Source organism: Pongo pygmaeus, chromosome 1 (assembly GCF_028885625.2).
Source record: "Pongo pygmaeus isolate AG05252 chromosome 1, NHGRI_mPonPyg2-v2.0_pri, whole genome shotgun sequence".
In the NCBI taxonomy this organism is placed as follows: Eukaryota; Metazoa; Chordata; class Mammalia; order Primates; family Hominidae; genus Pongo; species Pongo pygmaeus.
In genome coordinates, this window is record NC_072373.2 from 182,325,259 (window position 1) to 182,343,109 (window position 17,851).

General features: G+C 36.0%; 1 pseudogene; it reads left to right on the forward strand.

Annotated features, from left to right (window-relative positions):
• LOC129044728 (putative selection and upkeep of intraepithelial T-cells protein 1 homolog) overlaps positions 1–17,851 on the forward strand; it is a 73,740-nt pseudogene that overhangs the window by 16,269 nt on the left and 39,620 nt on the right.

Below are 17,851 nucleotides of genomic sequence, written 5' to 3' on the forward strand. Positions count from 1 at the left end.
TTAGCAAAGACTTGGAACCAAGTCAAATGCTCATCAATGATAGACTGGTTAAAGAAAATGTGGCTCATAAACACCATGGAATACTATGCAGCCATAAAAAAAGATGTGTTCATGTCCTTTGCAGGGACATGGATGAAGCTGGAAACCACCATTCTCAGCAAACTAACACAGGAACAGAAACCAAACACTGCATGTTCTCACTCATAAGTGAGAGTTGAACAATGAGGACACGTGGACACAGGGAGGGGAACATCTCACACCAGGGCCTGTCAGGTGGTGGGGGGATAGGGGAGGGATAGCATTAGGAGAAATACCTAATGTAGATGATGGGTTGATGGGTGCAGCAAACCACCATGGCACGTGTATACCTATGTAACAAACCTGCACATTCTACACATGTATCCTAGAACTTAAAGTATAATAATAATAATTTGTTTTAACTAGGGTGAAAAAAAAGAATGAAGAGGGGCAATTGTTATACTGGTAGTAGTACTTTTTCTTTATTTTAACAGAAATGAAACCATACAGCAACAATGGAAACCATTTTTTATATTTCTTTCTTTTTTTTTTTTTGTTTTTTGTTTTCAGATGGAGTCTCGCTCTGTCTCCCAGGCTGGAGTGCAGTGGTGTGATCTCAGCTCACTGCAACCTCCGCCTCCTGGGTTCAAGTGATTCTCCTGTCTAAGCCTCCCAAGTAGCTGGGATTACAGGCGCACACCACCATGCCCGGCTAATTTTTTTTTGTATTTTTAGTAGAGACAGAGTTTCACCATATTGGTCAGGCCAGTCTTGAACCCCTGACTTCAGATGATCCACCTACCTCGGCCTCCACATATTTCTTAAAGTAAATAATTTGATGAATTTCCATTCAAGCAAAGTGCAAAGTAAAGGTGTTTTGAAGGAAAAGAGAAAACAAAAGAATGTAGAATGTACTCTCAATAAAGTGTGTGTGTGTGTGTGTGTGTGTGTGTGTCTATGGGTGATTGTGATATAATAATTCAAATAAAAATTTTGTCTTGGTCCACTTCTCACCCTTTGGTTGCTGTCTCCCTTCACAGAACAATTCATAGTGAATAGCTTATAGAGGCCAATCTTGGCTCCACTGGGTGGAAAAGTTGAGCTCAGTTGCCAGCTGTCTCCACCACAAAGCGCAGAACACATGGAAATACGCTGGTTCTGGAGTCACTACACACGACCTGTTTACCTGTATAAGGATGGTAAAGACCTGTATGGAGAAACTATCTCCAAGTACGTGGAGCGGACAGAGCTCCTGAAAGAAGCCATTGGAGAAGGTAAAGTGACCCTCAGGATCCTTAATGTCAGTGCTGATGATGACGGGCAGTGCCACTGCTTCTTCAAAGACGGAGATGTCTATGAAGAGGCCATCACAGAAGCGAAGGTCACAGGTAAGGATGGATCCCTGTGAGTTTTCTATGCATCCAAGATTCTCAACCTGTATGAGGCTGAGTATTAGGAAAATTCTCACTATTTCTATTTTTATATTATATGATCTGGTTAACAAGGTCAAATTTATGAGTTTAGAGTTTGATTGGGAAAGAGTGGAGGATCAAGAATGAGAATTATATCTGTTCAGACATCAAAACTATCAGTAAATACTGTCTGCTTTTTTACATCTACATATATTGCTAGATTGCTAAAAAATTAACAGAATCCTTTTAGAATTTCTTACAATCCTTCTAATTATTTCTGGCAACACTTTAGTAAAACTTGACTTTTAAAAGTACCTGAATCTTTACAATAGACTCTTTAATGATAATTTTTATTCTCATTTCTCCCTGAATCAAATTACTGACTACTTAGTTACAGATTCACTTTTCTAAATGTATTTCAGAAAGCCTTCACCTACTATCTTCAAAATTCTACAGTCTATATACTATATAGGTGTTATTTGCAAATATGTAGCATTTAAGCCAATCACCCTTGAAGTATTCTGAATGAAAGGTGAATACTCACCCTTGAAGTATTCTGAATGGCAAAGAAATGGAGGGGAGATGGAGAGCTTGAAGCAAGCTAAGGTCTTCACAAATGTGAGGACACATGTGGAGGGATCCAGGGCACTGAGGCTTAACATCTTTACTGGATATTATATGACACTCAACTCTATAGTCTACAGCTGAGCTATCCAATATGATACATATTAGCCACATGTGGCCATTTAAATTCATATGAAAATTAAATAAAATTAAGCATTCAGTTTTTCAGTCTCAATGGCCACATTTCAGGTGCTTAGTTGTCTCATGTGGCCAGCAGCTACTGCATTAGAGGGCACACATATAGAATATTTCCATAATTGCAGAAAATTTTATTAGACAGAGCTGCTTTAGAGTCACACTTTAAATCTCTGTTCATTCTTTCTTTGCCCACATATTAGGCAAGACTTATGTTCTAGGTAATATCCTGAAATTTTTCAAAGACTTCTTTATTTTCTCTAAAGTGATATGCACCATATTTTGAAAACAGTAATGTATTTCCTTTTTTTTGTAAAACATATTGCATGTAAAAATACCTATTGTATGCAAAATACAGATTTGTAATTTGTTATGGTGGCTCAGAAGTGGCCAATGGTGAAGATAAAAGAAAAAAACATTAAGCCATAAATTCTATGAAGACTGAGATCTTGATTTTTTTGTTTATCATAATCCAAGGACCTAGCCAAGCTACTTAAATTTAGTAAATAGCCCATATTTTGAGTGAATGAATAAATGTAGAAAACAGGCATTTCCTTACCTCACTTACTTTGGACTATGTTGTTAATATGATTATCATAACACTTCAGTATGGCTTATCCCTTTTCCTTTTTGAATGGCTTGTCATAACAATCAGCCTCACAGCTTAGCTATCAACATCTAAGGACACAGGGATTAAAGAGGGCAGGAAGGCTTTTCCCTCATCTCTTCTGTGTTCCTTGTCTTCCTCTAAAAATAGTTTCTCCCTTTTTGTTTTCCAACCAGCTACAAGTTTAGAAATACAAATTCTTATTCATCCTCCGAATAGCAAAGTTCTTTTAGTGGAGTGTAATTCAGAAGGTTGGTTCCCATAGCCTCAAATGGAATGGAGAGACAGCAGAGGAGAGATCATTCCGCCTGCATCAAAATCCCATTCCCAGGATAGAAACAAATTGTTCAACATGAAGATGAGCCTTCTCCTTAGAGATAGCTCCCATGGCAACATCACTTGCTACCTTCAAAACCCTGTAACTGGTCAAGAGGAAAGGACAAGCATTGTCTTATCAGGTGCGATCTGAGTGTTTGTTCTTCAAATGATGGCCATTGACATAAAATTTGTAAATTAAAGAAAAAAAATCATATACATACTTTCTTCACTTGGTTTCCAAGACATTACTTTCTCTTGGTTTTATTCATTGTCTTCTTGCTTGTTTTCTTTCTTATTCTTTTTGTGATAGTCTTTTTCTTTTCACTCTGCCTTCTTGCTATTCAGATTCCCAGGACATAGTTTTTGTTTTGCTTTATTTTTTAGATTTTTAACTTTTATTTTAACTTTTATGTTAACTTTCATTTTAAGTTTATTTATTTTAAACACATGTGCAGGTTTGTCTGTTTGTTTGTTTGTTATATAGGTAAACTTATGCCATGGGGGTTTGTTGTACAGATTGTCACCCAAGTATTAAACCTAGTACCCATTAGTTATTTTTCCTGATTCTTTGCCTCTTCCCACCCTCCACCCTCCAAAAGGCCCCAGTGTGTGTTGTTCCCCTTTATGTGTCCATGTGTTCTCATAATTTAGCTCCCACTCATATGTGAGAACATGAAGTATTTGGTTTTCTGTTTCCCAGGATGTAGTTTTTTGAGCCTTTCCTCTGTTGTGAGTTCACTCTGTCTCAAGACTTCAGATATCATCAGTGTGACTATGGCTCCTCCAATAGTATCTCCTGCCCTGTCCTCTCTCCAAACTCGGTTTTCATCTTCAAACTCAACCTCTCAACATAGAAGTCTAATAAATATCCTGAACCGAACACATCATAAAGTAAACTCCTGATTACCTCCAAATTTGCTTAATTAATGTCTTTCCAATCATACTTTATATGTTCAGTTTCTCAAAACAAAATAATTGAATTCATCATTGACACCGATTTTTCTCTCATATTCTGCAACACATCAAGAAATAGTGTTAGCTCTACCTTTAAAATATATTCAGCATCTCATCACTTGTCACCAACTTACTACTGCTATCCAAGTCTGAGACAGTATCACCCATGGTCTCAACTTTGGCAATAGCATCCTAAATATCCTCTTATTTTTATTCTTGTCCACTATGGTACATTCTCAACATATAAATAGGAACCCTCTGTTCAAGACCCTGCAATTTTTCCCCATTGTTTTTCAGAGTAAAATGCCCTTCAATATCCTGCATTATCTCTGCCCCCATTACCTATCTGACCTCATATCCTAACACCCTCCTTTGTGCACTCTACTCTAGTCACACAGACTTCCTTGCTGTTCCTAAACCTGCAAGACATGCTCCTACCTTGGAGGCTTAGCTCTAGTTGGTCCCTCTTCCTAGAATGCTCTAACTTCCCGTATGTCCTTCCAGTCTCTTCTCAACTCAACCTCCCTAATGAAGAGTACCTTGACAAACCAGCTTGAAAAAAATGCCACCTGCCCCCAAATTACTTGATTCCCTCTCTCCTTACTTTCCTTAATTTTTCTTTCTTCCATGTTATTTTCACCATTTAGCCCACCATACAACCTATTTATTATGTTTATTTTCACTTATCTGTTTCCCTGTCTGAAACATGAAGATACAAATCTTTGTCAGTTTCATACACTAATACACTCCAACTGCTTCAAACATTGCGCAGCACATAGCAGGAATGCAATAAATCATTGATACCTGAATAGCAGAAATACACCCTAGTAAGTGTCTTATAAACTGTCAAGGAAATACGAATGTGTTAGTGTTTGTGTATTCCATGAAATTGTTAGAGTCACATGCTGAAAGGGACATTATCACTTACAGGAATGACTCCCCTAACAATTTTAGCAATTTACTACATTCAAACATTTTTGCGTTTATTTTCTCATTTGATTTTCCAGAAAAAGAAAGCTTCATATTATGGTTGTGTCAGAAACAGCAATACAAACAGTTACAGGGGATAAAGGAGAACTAAACTACATACCTTCCTTCCCCCAAGTTCATAGTAGGATATATATATGAATAAAACAAACAAAGAAAAAGGCAGGGCTGGGGGAAGCCCTGCTGATTTATTTACAACTTTAGTGAAAAATGCTTTTTAAAAGTATATGCACTTTTAAAAATGATGATTTAACAGAATTATAATTAGCACAAACTTTGAGCATGAGTTACAGTCCTGGGAATAGAGACATCTCAGGGAGACCTTGTCTGTATTCACTGAATGTCAAAAAACATGGAAGAGGCCAGGTATAATGGCTCATGCCTGTAATCACAGCACTTTGAAAGGCCTAGCGGCCAGGATGCCTTGAGCTCAGGAGTTTGAAACCAGCCTAGGCAACATAGCAAGACCTTGTCTCTATGAAAAATTAAAAAATAAAAAATTAGTCGGGCATGATGGCATGTGCCTGTGGTCTCAGATACTCAGGAGGCTGATGTGAGAGGATCATTTGAACCAGGGAGGTTGAGGATGCAGTGAGCAGTGATTACGACACTGCAATCCACCCTTAATGATATAGCAAGATTCTGTCACAAACAAACAAACAGAAAACATGGGAGAGCAGCCTTCACTCACCTTTGCTCCATCTTCAAACTAACTCACATTCAGCTCTTCCCTACTCCAGATCCTATCCCATTTTTCACATGCACAATTATAATTAATTTCCCAAATTGGCCTTGGTTTACATTTGAAGGTGACAGGTATTAAGCAGAAACATGCTTTGGATGAACCATCATTCCTAGTTTGGGTGGGTTCAAGTTTCCTAAGTGGTAAAATTTGTGACTCCCTATTTCAGATAAACTGTTTCCATGGAATTCTATCTGGATACTGATTCTGGTTGCAATCTTGGCTGTTCTGCTATTCTTCATTATGTTGCCAAGTGTTGAACTACAGCAAAGAGAGCAACGTAAGTTGGCTTGAAGGGTGAGAGATGCTAATGGGAGTGGGGAAGCTAAAGCTGCATGACCCATAATTCTCAAGTCTGTCTGTCTCAAGAAGTTCTGAACTTTTCCATGTATGTTAAACATATGCTCTCCACCCATTCCTTGATCCTACATACTGTTCTCTTTTGCTGCTGGAGCTGTTGACAATGCTGTTGTCTGAAAGTGTGACCTTTTTGTATCTCAACCAAGTTGAAACCCATTGTCCTTATGGTGACAGATTTTCAAACAACCTGGGAAAGCTTTTTAACATTTAACACCTAACAAAATTTACACATATTTCTCACTTGAATTCTTAAAGGGACCACTGACCCTTCGGGGCATAAAATAAAGTCTTAATTGCACAGCATCAGGAAAATATACCACATAGGGAGAGTTACACTAGCTGCAACACCAGGTGGTTTACTTTTCCTTAAACAAAAAGTTTTCATTCATTCTCAACTATGGTGTTGGGGGCGGGGATTGGGGGAACTTGCACGATAAGCAAAAAAATTTAAGACACCAAAAAATAGCTGTTCATGATTTGGGATTGTGCTCAATTTAAGAAGCTTCAGACTCACAGATCTCTTCTGGCAGAGCTCTGTTTCAGGAGTAGAGTCTCCTGTGCTTTCCCCCTACTTTTCACCAGGCTCCTGCGCCGCCTCCCACCACATGTAGTTCTGCTGTCAGCGAAGGATTTGGGTCTTGGTCTTCCTAAATATCTCTCCACTTCTTGGATTTTCCGTTTACATTTGCAGCTGCTCTTCTGGCCTGAACTCTCTTATCTGACCCTCAGAACTGCCATTTTCCACCACTGTGGCTGTGGGGTTTGGGGAAGACACCACTCCACCAGAAAGCCACCAGTTCACAACATTCACCTCTGCTAGCTGCTGTTTTGCAAAACAAACTGTACTGTAGCTTCTATCGGCTTATTCACACTATCCAAGTTTTTAGAGGATTTGTTTTTTTCTAATGTTCCTGCTTCAATACATCTTTTAATGCTTGTCCTTATTTAGTACTGACCTGCTTCTCTGTATCTTACACTTAATTGAACATTCAAAGGTCACATGTGTAACAGCTGACATTTCCCAGATAGCTCTTCAGAGATTAGCAGTCAGGAACATTTCAAACTTGACCTTTGCCAAGCTGAGGGTGCCCAGTTATTCAACTGTTTCTCATGGGCATAATTTGAGTTTCTGAAAATCTCTTCAACTTTATCTAAAAGGTATTGGTGAATCAGTTGGAATAAATAATTTTTAAGGATGCAGAATTAGTTTTATAATAGTAATTATTACATCATCATTAGAGGCTAACATTTTTTGTATTTTTACTACTGAAAAACTCCACACCAACAGATTTACAGAAATTCGTGCATTTAACCTCCATAATACACTTTGAGTTAAATATTATTACCACTCCAATTTCTATATTATGAAAATAAACCCACCAACATTAACTATTGCACCTAAAATCACACAGCTAGTAATGGTAGGAAACAAGATCGATTATAAGCCATACGGACACTGTATCCCATATTTTAACCACTAAGTTACACTGTGCCTATGCCACTCCAGTGGTGGAATGGCATCACTTGTGGTAGTAAGCCCCACACTGTCTATTTTATGGACAGACTAGATAGCCAAATGATGTTGCTATGATGCGTGCTAAAGAATATTTTTAATATTATGTTGTTGAAAACCCTTTCACTCATGAGAGTCGTATTTCCAAAGCTCATATGATCTTTTAAGCAGTTCAGAGGTCTCCAGAACTATTGTACTCCCAGCCTCTTTCAAGCCCAGGTGAAATGATAACAATCGGAGCGTAACTCCATCTAGTGCTCTAATGAGGCCCATTTACTGATGGGCTAGATGGAGAAAAAGAAAGATGAGTTGTTTTTCTCCAGACCTGTTTAGCCTCAACCCAAACCTATCCCATCCTAGAAACAGCCGTTCTTCTTGTCTCTGTCACCCACAGCTCTCTGATCTTTAGACCTAAGCCTTAGCCCAAATCTAAATGAATTCAGTGGGATGGCATCAAAACATACCTCTTGATTTCTTGACACATTGCGCCCCAGTCGAAAGTGCCTCCACACCAATAACTAACAATTACAATATCTCTTCTTCTTCAGGTAACTGGTGTGACTAGAATTCTCCCTGCCTGATATGCATTGGGATAGTCTTCTTTTCAATGTGTGTGATTGTTGGACTCATTATCGGTTTGCATCGCAGAAACAGAGGTATGTGGATTAAAAGGATGGGGATGTCCTGAAAATATCTCATTTCCTAAATGCCCATTCTCTGGTAAGACGTTTAGCCAAAGAGCAGTAATGCTTGTTTGAACTACAGGAATAATACCTACTTGGATCTCATGTCCTAGAGTTTGGAATACAGCTTCCTAAAATTTGTGGGCTTAATGCTACAAACTGCTGATATTTCTGTTCCTAGGAAAAGAAAATTTTTCTTTTAGTTGATAGCTTTATTTTTGCCAAACATTGGCCGTCACATCGTCAGATAAATTATGTTAATTTTTACCGTACTTTTAGCCTAGAAGGGGTAATAATTCAGTATATCTTTAACTTTTTAGGTCATAGGTATTTTTTCAGATATCAGTGTAAATCACACTCCTCTCAAAATTATTCACATGTTCACACACATTTTGCTAAATTTCATGGTCTGCATGGACACCTGAAATTGATTCTTTTCCTTTTTGGTAAAATGGGAATGGTAATTGTGAAAATGTTGGGATAGCTGAACCCAAAATGTTTGACATGTGCCCTCAGCTTTATCTTTGAGGTCCCTATGGAAATGACATATGCAAGGCAATAATCAGCCAGATAAAATAATTCTTCTTCTTCTTCATAAGCTGGAGCTATAGCCAGAAATCACAATTAGAAGTTATAAAGTAGGGCTGGACTCTTCAGAGAGTTTTGTTCAATAGTTTTCTCCTGTGAAATGAAGACACAAGTGGCCTTAAACCAAATTAAGGTTAAAGTGCTTTTTATATTTTACTCCAAAAATGTCCATACCTGAGCCAGTGAATATTTACTGTGTTAGTAGACTAAATTGCATATTCACCTTTACCAGAAGAAAAGGAGCAAAGTGATTTGATATTAGTTAATATACATTACATGCTTATTATATGCTCTAAGAGTTGTATACAGATTAATATATTCAATCTTTAGTGAAAGAGATGTTATAGTTGACAAATTCTGGTACAAAAGGAAGCTAAATATCTTATCTAAGATGACATAGCTAAATAATGGCAGAGCCAGGATCCCAACTCAGGCACTTACATGCCTTCACCGTGTGTTTCAACAATCTTAGTATATGGTTTTAAGAGAAAATAGAAAAAAATATTATAAATGCATCATGAAATTGAGACATAATGCATTCTAAATTCAAGTTCTTGTCAATATATGTTTTACAGATATTTTCTCCCACTCTGTGGGATACATTCTCCCACAAAGTATTTTCAAAAGCAGAAAATTTTATTTTTTTGGTAAAATCTATGTAACATAAAATGTACTATTTTAGCCATTTTTAAGTGTACATTTTGGACACACAGAGTACATTCACATTGTTGTGCACCCATCACCACCATTCACCTGATCTTTTCATCTTCCAAAACCGGAACTGTACACATCAAACAGTAATTCCCTATTTGCCCCTCTCTCCAAGCCCGGGCAACCTACATTCTACTTTTGGTCTGTATGATTTTCAGTACTCTAAGTTACTCATATAAGTGGAATTATAGAAATATTTGCCTTTTTATAACAGACTTATTTCACTCAGCATAATGTCCTCAATGCTCATCCATACTATAACACATTGCAGAATTCCATTCCTTTTTAGACTAATATTCCATTTTACAAATATAACACCTTTTGCTTCTCCATTTATCCATCAGTTGGGATTTGTGTTGCTCCCATATCTCAGCTATTATGTATAATGCTACTATAAATAAGAGCGTACAAATATCTCCTCAAGATTTTGCTTTTAATTCCTTTTGGGTATATACCCAGGGTGGAACTGATGGCTCATATGGTAATTCTATTCTTAATTTTTTGAGGAACCACCATATGGTTTTCCCCAGTGGCTGTACCCTTTTAAATTCCTACTAAAAGTGCACAAGAGTTTTCATTTCTTTATATATTTGCCAATGCTTGCACGTATGTATGTATGTGTGTATGTATATATATAATATTGTATAGAGATAATACATTTATGAAATATATGCACACATACACTATCCAAATACTTCCATTTGTATAGCATATGTGTGTATATATATATGAAAACTATATACAAAATGTGTATTTATATAATACACATATATATTATGTATGTGTAATATAATAATTATATATATATTATCCAAATGCATGTGGTTTCTCATTATAGATTTTATTTGCATTTGCCTAATGATTGGCATATTGGGCATCTTTTCAGGTACCTATTGGCTGCTTACATATATTCTTTGGAGAAATGTCTATTCAATTCATGTGCTCATTTTTGAAAAGGGTTGTGTGTCTTTTGTTGTTGACTTTTCAGATTTCTCAACATATTCTGGATATTAATTCCTTGTCAGATGTAAGATTTTCAAATAATTTCTCCTATTGTGTGGTTGCATTTTTACTTGGTGAATGATGACTTTTTGAGGCACAATTTAAAGAATTTTTCATGCAGTCCAATGTCTGAATGTTTATCATTTCTTTCATTGTTGTTCTTTTGGTTTCATGTTAAAGAAATCATCACTAAATCCGAGCCAAGAAGTTTTACCCTATGTTTTCTTTTAATAATTGTCTTACTCTATGCTTTTGATCTACTTTCTGTTAATTTTTGAATATGGTGTTATATAAGGGTCCAACTTCATTCTTCATGTGGATATCCAGTTTTTCCACAATCATTTATTGAAATGACTCTCCTTTTCCCAGTGAATGCTCTTAGCACCCATGTCAAAGATTTTTTAACCATTTTGTAAAGGTTTATTTCTGGGCTGTATTATATTCCAATGGTCTATGTTTCTTTTTCTATGTCAGTATTACACTGTTTTGTAATACTGTACAGTATTAAACTGTTTTGATTACTGTAGCTTTGTAGTAGGTCTGGAATTAGAAAGTGTGAGTCTTTTGGCTTTGTTCTTCTTTTACTTTTTAAAAATTGAATCCAATATATTACATTTTATGGGGTACATGTGGTATTTTGTGTAATAATCAAGTCAGGGGTTTGTGACAGGTCCATCACTGAGTATTTATCATTTGTATCTGTTGAGAACAATTTATCTCTTCTAGCTACTTTAAAACATATAATACATTGTTATTAACCCTACTCTGTAGTTGAGCAATAGAACTTATGCCTTTTATTTATGAGCATGTGCGTGCCCATTAAGCTATCTCTCTTAATTCCCCCTTGAATCCCCTCATCCCAGCCTCTAGTATCTATCATTCTTCTCTCTACGTTTATAAGCAAACTTTTTTAGCTCCCACATAGAAGTGAAAACATGCAATATTTGTCTTTCTGTGCCTGAGTTATTTCACTTAACCTCCAGTTGCATACAACTTTTTGCAAATAACATGATTTTCTTCTTTTTAATTGCCAAATGCTATTCCATTATGTATATGTACCACATTTTCTTTATCCATTCACCCACTGATGGACACTTAGGTTGATTTTATATCTTTGCTGTTGTGAATAGTGCTACAATAAATATACATGTATAGTTATTCCTTTGATATGCTGATTTCTATGCTTTTGTATAGATACCACATAGCGAGGTTGATGAATTTATTTTTAGTTTTTTGAAAAATCTCTATACTGTTTTCCACAATGGTCATGCTAATTTACATTCCCAACAACAGTGTATGAGTTCTCTTTTCTCTACATCCTTATGAGCATCTGTTATTTATTTATTTATTTATTTATTTTACTTTTTAATAGTAGTCATTTTAACTTGGGTAAGATGCTCTCTCACTGTGGTTTTGATGTGCATTTCCTTGATGATTAGTGACGTTGAGCATTACTGATGAAAGACAAATAAATGGAAAGAAATCTCATGCTCATGGACTAGAAGAATTAGTCTTGTTAAAATGACCATACTGCCCAAAGCAATGTATGAATTTGGTGCAATTCCTATCAAAATACTATTAACATTTTTCACAAGAATGGAAGAAATAATTCTAAAATTTTCATGGAACCAAAAAAGAGCCAGCATAACTAAAGCAATTGTGAGCAAAACAAACAAAACTGGAGGTATCATACTACCTGACTTCAAAATATATTACAAGGATATAATAACCAAAACAGCGTGGTATTGGGATAAAAATATACACATTGACCAATGGAACAGAACAGAAAACTCGGAAATAAGTCTACTTACATACAGCTAACCAATTTTTGACAAAAGCACCAAGAACATACACTGGCAAAAGGACACTCTCTTAAAAACCAAATATCAATATGCAGAGGAATGAAACTGGACTGTTATCTCTTAACATGTACACAAATCAACTGAAGATGAAATTAAAGACATAGATGTAAGACCTTAAATTATATTCTACAAGAAAACATAGGGGAAACACTTCACAACATTAGTCTAGGCAAATATTTTATGACTATGATCTCAAAAGCACAGACAATTAAAATAAAAATAGGCAAATGGGACTATATTAAACTAAAAATCTCCCATGCCACAAAACAAACAATCAACAGAAGAAAGAAACAACATGTTGAGTGGGAGAAAATAGTTGCAAACCATTAATCCAACAAGAGACTAATATCCAGGATATACAATGAACTCAAGCAATTCTCCAATAATAATAACTATTACTACTATTATTTCACTTAAAAGTGGAAAAAGTCATGGCTAGACAATTCTCTTTTCTTTCTCCCAGGTTAAATTTTATGTTAGGTTTCAGAGTACATGTGAAGACTTGTTACATGGGTAAACACGTGTCATTGGGGTTTATTGTACATATATCATCACCTGGATATCAAGCCCAGTACCCAGCCGTTATCTTTCCTGCTCTTCTTCCTCCTCTCACCCTCCACCCTCAAGTAGACCCCATTATCGGTTGTTTCCTTCTTTGTGTTCATAAGTTCTTATCACTTAGCTCCCATTTATAAATAAAAACATGTGGTATTTGATTTTCTGTTCCTCCATTAGTTTACTAAGTATAATAGCCTCAAGCTTGATCCATGTTCCTTCAAAGGACATGATCTCACTCATTTTTTTGGCTGCACAGTATTCCATGGTGTATATGTACCACATTTTCTTTATCCAATCTGTCATTGATGGGCATTTAGGTTAATTCCATGTCTTTCCTATTGTGAATATCGTGGCAGTGAACATTCCTGTGCGTGTGTCTTTATGGTAGAATGATTTATATTCCTCTGGGTATACACCCAGTAACGGGATTTCTGAGTCTAATGGTAGTTCTTTTTTTTTAGCTCTTTGAGGAATCACCATACTGCTTTCCACAATGCTTGAACTAATTTACACTCCCACCACTCCCACCGACAGTGTGTAAATGTTCCCTTTTCTCCACAACCTTGCCAGCATCTATTATTTTTTGACTTTTTTTTATTATAGCCATTCTCTGACTGGTGTGAGATGGTATCTCATTGTGGTTTTGATTTGCATTTCTCTAAAAACTTAGCGATATTGAGCTTTTTTTTTCATATGCTTGTTAGCCACATGTATGCTTCTTTTGAGAAGTACATGTCCTTTCACCACTTTTTACTTGAGTTGTTTTTCTCTTGTAAATTTGTTTAAGTTCCTTATAGACACTGCATAGTAGACCTTTGTTAGATGCATAGCTTGCAAATATTTTCTCTCATTCTGTAGGTTGTCTCTTCACTCTGTTGATAGTTTCTTTTGCTGTGCAGAAGCTCCTAAGTTTAATTAGATCCTACTTGTAAATTATTGCTTTTGTTGCAATTGTTTTTGGTGTCTTTGTCATGAAATCTGTGCCTCCTCCAGTGTCCAGGATGGTAGTGCCTAGGATGTCTTCTGGGGTTTTTATAATTTTGGATTTGACATTTAAGTCTTTAATCTATCTTGAGTTGAATTTTGTATATGGCACAAAGAAGGGGTCCAGCCTCAATCTTCTGCATATGGCTAGCCAGTTATTCTAGCACCATTTATTGAATAAGGATTCTTTTCCTCATTGCTTGCTTTTATCAGTTTTGTTGAAGATCAGGATGATCACAGATGTGTAACATTACTTCTGGGCTATTTTTTCTGTTCTATTGGTCTATATACCTGTTTTTATAGCAGTACTATGTTGTTTTGGTTACTGTAGCCTTGTTGTATAGTTTGAAGTCAGGTAATATAATGCCTCCAGTTTTGTTCTTGTTGCTTAGGATTGCCTTGGCCAATTGGGCTCTTTTTAGAATCCATATGGATTTTAAAATATTTTTTTCTAGCTCTGTGAAGAATAATGATGGTGTTTTGATGAAAATTGCATTGAATCTGTACATTTCATTGGGCAGTATAGCCATTTTAATTATATTGATTCTTCCTACCCATGAGCATGGAATTTTTAAAATTTGTTTGTGTCTTCTCTGATTTCTCTGAGCAGTTTTTTTTGTAATTCTCATTGTAGAGATCTTTCATCTCCCTGGTGAGCTGTATTCCATTGTTTTTGTGGCAATTGTGAATGGGATTACCTTTCTGATTTGGCTCTTGGTTTGGCTGTTGGTGTAGAGGAATGCTAGTGACTGTTGTACATTGATTTGGTATCCTGTAACTTTGTTGAAGTTGTTCATCAGCTCAAAAAGCTTTTGGGCCAAGATTGTGGGGTTTTCTAGATATAGAATCATGTCATTTGCAAACAGGGAGAGTTTGGCTTCCTCTCTTTCTATATGGATGTGCTTTAGTTTTTTCTCTTGCCTGATTGCTCTGGCTAGGACTTCCAATACCATGTTGAATAGAAATGGTGAGAGAGAGCATCCTTACTTGTGCCAGTTTTCAAGGGGAATGTTCCTAGCTTTTGCTTATTCAGTATAATGTTGGCTTGGGTTTGTCATAGATGGCTCTTATTAGAGGTATGTTTCTTCAATACTGAGTTTATTGAGAGTTTTTAAAATGATGTGTTGAATTTTACTGAAAGCCTTTTCTACATCTATTGAGATAATCATGTGGTTTTTGTCTTTAGTTCTGTTTATGTGATAAATCACATTTATTGATTTGTGTATGTTGCACCAATATTACATTCCAGGAGAAAAGCCTACTTGATCATGGTGGATAAGCTTTTTGATGTGCTGGTGGATCCGATTTGCAGTATTTTCTTGAGGATTTTTGACTCAATGTTAATAAAAGATATTGGCCTGGTCTGTTTTGTTGTTGTTTTGTCTCTGCCAGGTTTTAGTATCAAGACGATGCTGTCATTATAAAATGAGTTGGGGAGAGATCCCTCCTCCACAAGTTTTGCAATGGTTTCTGTAGGAATGGTGCCAGGTCTTTTTTGTACAGCTGGTAGAATTTGCTTGTGAATCCATCAGGCCCTGAGCTTTTTTTTTGGTCAGTAGGCTATTTATTACTGATTCAATTTTGGAGTTCATTATCGATCTGTTCAGGGAATCAATTTCTTTCTGGCCCAGTCTTGAGTGGGTGTATGTGTCCAGAAATTTATTCATCTTTTCTAGGTTTTTTGTTTGTAGAGGTGCTCATAGTTTCTGATGGTTGTTTTTATTTATGTGGGGTCAGTAGTAACATTCCCTTTATCATTTTTAATTGTATTTGTTTGAATCTTCTCTATTTTCTTCTTTGTTACTCTCTATAGTTAGTGGCCTACTTTATTAATTTTGTTTAAAAAAACCCTCCTGATTCATTGATATTTGGAATGTTTTGTGGGTCTCTATTTACTTCAGTTCAGCTCTGATTTTTGTTACTTCTCATCTTCTGCTAGCTTTGGGGTGGATTTGCTCTTGCTTCTCTAATTCTTTCAGTTGTAAAGTTGGGTTGTGAATTTAGATCTAACTTTTTGATGTGGGCATTTAGTGTGATGAATTTCCTTCTGAACACTGCCTTAGCTGTGTCCCAGAGATTCTGGTATGTTGTATCTCGGGTCTCATTCTCATTCCGGATCATGTTGTTTAATTTCTATGTAATCGCATGGTTTCGAGCAATTTTCAGTCCTGACTTCTATTTCTATTGTGCTGTGGCCCGAGACTGTTTTTGGTATAATTTTTTTTTTTTTTACATTTGTTGAGGGTGGTTTTATGTCCAATTATGTGGTCAATTTTAGAGGATGTGACATGTGGTGATGAGAAAAATGTATATTCTGCTGTTTTGTAGGGGAGAGTTCCGTAAAGGTCTATCAGATCCATTTAGTTCAATGTTGAGTTTAGTTCCTGAATATCCTTGTTAATTTTCTGCCTTGATGATCTAATATTTCAGCGAACTGTTGAAGTCTACCACTATTATTGTGTGGGAGCCTATGTCATTTTGTAAGTCTTTTAGAACTTCCTTTATGAATCTTAATGCTCCTGTGTTGATTCATATATATTTATGATAGTTAGGTCTTCTTGTTGAATTGAACCCTTTACCACTTTTTTAATGCCCTTCTTTGTCTTTTTGGTCTTATTGGTTTGAAATCTATTTTGTCTGAAATTAGGATTGCAACCTCTGCTTTTTTTCTGTTTTTCATTTGCTTGATAGATTTTCCTTCATCCCTTTATTTTTAGCTCGTGAGTGTCATTACATGTGAGCTGGGTCTCTTGAAGACATCATAGCATTGGGTCTTGGATCTCTATTCAGCTTGCTATTCTGTCCCTTTTAAGTGGGGACATTTAGCTTGTTTACATCAAGGTTAGTATTGATATATTGAATTTGATCCTATCATTGTGCTGTTAGCTGATTATTATGTTGGCTTGTTTCTGTGGTTGTTTTACAGTGACTCTGGTCTTTGTGTTAAAGTGTGTTTTTGTATTAACTGGTAGCAGTCTTTTCTTTCCATATTTAGTTGTCCTTTCACATCTCTTGTAAAGCAGGGCTGGTGATAATAAATTCTCTTAACATTTGTGTCTCTGGAAAGAATTTTATTTCTCTTTCACTTAGGAAGCTTAGCTGAACTGGACATGACATTCTTGAATGAAGATTTTTTTAAGAATGTTGAATATAGGCCCCCAATCTCTTCTGACTTGTAAGGTTTCAGCTGAGAGTTCTGCTATTAGCCTGATAAGATTCCCTTTGTAGGTGACTGCTCTCTCTCTAGCTGCCTTTAACATTATTTCTTTGATTTCAACCCTGAAAACTCTGATGATTATGTGTCTTAGTTATGATCTTCCTATGTAGAATCTTAAAGGAGTTCTCTGTATTTCCTGATTTTGACTATTGGCTTCTCTAGCAAGGATGGGGAAGTTTTCACGAATGATATTCTAAAATATGTTTTCCAAGTTGTTTGCTTTCTCCTTCCCTTTTTCAGGATGCCAGTGATTCTCAGATTTGGTCTCTAAATAATCCCATATTTTTTTTAGATATTTTGCTTATTTCTTTTTATTGCTTTTCTTTATTTTTGTGTGTCTTATTTCAGATAACCAGTCTTCAAGTTCTGAGATTCTTTCCTCACCTTGGTTTATTCTACTGTTAATACTTGTGATTGCATTGTCAAATTCTTATATTGTGTTATTAAGCTCTGTCAGACCTGTTAGCTTCTTTTTTATACTGGCTAGTTCATCCTTCAACTCCAGTATCACTTTATTTTGACACTTTTTTTTTTAGATTGGGCTTTACCATCCTTCTGAATCTCAATTATCTTTAT